The 3,218-nt window shown below is 32.4% G+C and overlaps 1 long non-coding RNA gene across 1 annotated transcript; it reads left to right on the forward strand.

Moving 5' to 3' along the window:
- Positions 1 to 2,699: 2,699 nt before the first annotated feature.
- On the forward strand, positions 2,700 to 3,172 carry LOC120427520 (uncharacterized). Its single transcript, XR_005606901.2, has 2 exons — positions 2,700 to 2,931; positions 3,008 to 3,172. It is a non-coding gene; the product is annotated as an uncharacterized LOC120427520 (long non-coding RNA).
- Positions 3,173 to 3,218: the final 46 nt, after the last annotated feature.

Consider the following 3,218-nt stretch of genomic DNA (forward strand, 5'->3'; position numbering starts at 1 on the left):
ATGCTTTTTAAGGGGTTACATACATGTAAATCGACATAAATCTCAGAGGATGGTTTGAACACACGCTTAAACTTTTTTCTAATCTGTTTCTGGGCATTACAATATACACTTTCATCTATTAATGAAATAAATTTGAACACATTTGGTTTTGTCTTCGCCGAAATATAGCTATTTGAAGTCTGCAGTTTAAGAATACGGTTGCCACGATATCTCAACACGGCTTTGACCAAATCGGCTCAAAATTTTGGATTTTGGTGAAGACTCGTTAAACCGGTCCCGTGTACATGACGAAGGCCGATTTTCAAAATGTTTATTTTCAAGAAAGTTAAAATTATTTTTTATTTTTTTCATATTATCATTAGTTTTGATTTTTGTATTTTTTTAAAGCAAAATTTCAAAATCGGGCTTCGTCATGCACACGGGATATGTCTTGAGAGTCTTCACCCGAAATTTCAGCCAATTTTGTCCATCTCATCTCGAGATATCGTGGCACCGTAAATCAAATCGGTGTTTAGAGAAAAACGCTCACAAAGTTTGACACTTCGCTTTACGCATGGCAAAACTTTGAGCTTAAATCGTCTCGTACTCAGTTTAGTCATGAAATACCATCATGAAACTTTCAGGAGCGTTTGAAATCATCATCTTAGTGGATTTAATAAATTTTCTGTAATATGAAATTTTTTGATTTTCTACTTGTATGTAACCCCTTAAAGATAAAAATTGGTTAAAAAACTGATTTTTTGTTAAACAAAAAATGTGTCATATTTACCAAATGATCTGTATTAAACTACAGCAAATAACCCGAAGCCTTGATACAAGACACAGAAGAAATTTGATGAAAATTTGTATACTTTCCCGAAGTCTCATATGAATTTTTATTTCTTTTGAGATAATAATGCTATCTGTATCTTATGCTAATTGTAATCAATTATTTTTCAAAAAAATGCTTTTTGGAGGTAATTTGATACTGCAAAATTTTGTTTGACAAAAAACGAGAAGGAGTTTGTTTATGTGAAATCATCCAGTTTTTATTCGTATTTATTAAAATAAATAAATGATCAATATTTGCATACAAACTTCCGCTTTACACTGTGCCTAATTTATTAAAAATTGGACAAAAACTCCTTGAATTGACTTATTTTTAGTTGCATTCGATTAGCCAATTTAACAATAAGAATTCTTATTTGAATCTGTTCATTTTTAAAATATTTATTCAATTTCACCTTGATGGATTATATAAATTTCAACAGCACGGATTTGGCCTAGGACTGAAACGGGGAAAAATTAACACTTGAATTGTTTTCCGTTTGCCTTGTGGTTAAACTTACCATGGTGCAACATCACAAACCATCTAAAATTTGATTGCAAAAAAATATCATTGAAAAGTGATCATTTCTAGAATGCTAGAATTGGGTGGTTTCAGTACATACCTCGGAATAAGCGTGAGCTGCACCAATCATTGCTAGTAAAACTGCTGCACAGTAAACTAGAAAAACAAGTTTGCTCATTTTGTTAAAGATTTTTTAAATCTGTAGGTTAAAACGACAAGTTTCCGAATGATTGTTTGGAATCTCACCATCGTCTATTTAAACAATCTTATAATAATTGATTAAAATTTTAAAATGCATGATTGCATGCACTGCCCTATTTACACATTTGAGTTTTGTTTACTACAAAAGCTTAACTAAACGTTTATTTCTCACTTTTTCAAATTTCCCCTGCTTCATTTTGTTTCACTTCACGGAAATACACCCCCTTTGCAGCAAATCGAGCCACACGTGGGCACCCGACCACAGTCCAGCCGCTGGTGGTGGGAAGTCGACTCCACTGCCGGCGTCATCGTTGTCGACGTTTGCTGCTGTTGCATTTCTGCAGCAATTTTCCGTATGATTGACACGAACAACAGGTCACGTTGCTCGTCCGATGACGAATCGTACTGCTCGTCGGGTGGGGGCTGGATTTGGAAAAAATAATGTAAAATTTAGAACGAACGAATTTTGCAACGGAAACTTGCACTTACTTCCTGTGGGTAACATTTGGCTAGAGTTATAAGAGAAATAATTAGAAAGGTAATTTTAAACATTGCAGGCTATTTTTTTCAACAAGAAAGAGAGACAGAAAAGTTTTATCATGCAATCAGTATGCTACTCAATGTAAACTGAAATGATATGAGATGCAGCGCTATTTATGAAGCAGTAATCTCTTTACTGTATATTATGAAATGGGGTTAGTCTAACTGTTTGCATTTCATTTTTGATGCCTTATTTTTAAATACAGTCTATACAAATTTCGGTTATCAAATCAAAAAAAAAGTTTTTATCCGGCTTTGATTTTTTTAAGGCAAATTTGAGTTTCGGAACCTTAAGCTTTTAAAATTAAAGTGGCTTTTTAATACCAAATAAATACTCTCAAATCGTGTATTTTTCCTATACTAAACGAGCAGTATCAACCAAATTGGCCAAAGTTGTAGGACAATGAAAAAAAATTCACTCTTTTAACATATTTTTTAAAATTTTCTCACACATTCGCAAACCACGTGGACACTTTTTCGGAAATCTCAACCCCCTCGTGGACAATTGTCCATACACAATAAAAACATTTTTGTATGGAGCGTGGACAATCGCCTTCACCCATCGTTAGCGAAAAGTTGTGGTGGTGGTTCAAATTTTAATTTAATCGCAAAAATTCGACTCAGATTACGATTCGTTTTGTAGATTTCGTTTCAAATTAAATGTAAAGCAAAGCAAATTAATTGATTAAAGCAAATTCGATTTGGAGATAATTTGGTTGATACCTATAAAATAAGCCATTTGAAAATAAAGAAAGTGAGTTGAACTTGTTTAAGCTACCAAAATGAATCACCTTAAAATTATAGTTTACTCTGCACTGGCTCTGTTGACTCTGTTTGGTGGTGCCTTTGCTGTTATTGGTGTATGTTGTTGTTTATTTAAAAATATTAAATAATTGTGGGTTTTCTTAACTATTTTTTCTATTTCATTTCTTACAGAATGACTGCAAAAAGGTTGGAGGCTGCTGGGACAAAGTTATTCGACATAAATGAAATGAATTCACATTTAACGGATAAATTTATTTTACAAAATATAAATTAGAAATGATAACCTTTAACATTTAAGATGTAAAGTGAATATAATACAACATTATGGTGGAAAAATGTTTCATTTCTAAATATTTTTTCTAACCAACAACATCGATCAAGA

Source organism: Culex pipiens, chromosome 3 (assembly GCF_016801865.2).
Source record: "Culex pipiens pallens isolate TS chromosome 3, TS_CPP_V2, whole genome shotgun sequence".
Classification (NCBI taxonomy): domain Eukaryota; kingdom Metazoa; phylum Arthropoda; class Insecta; order Diptera; family Culicidae; genus Culex; species Culex pipiens.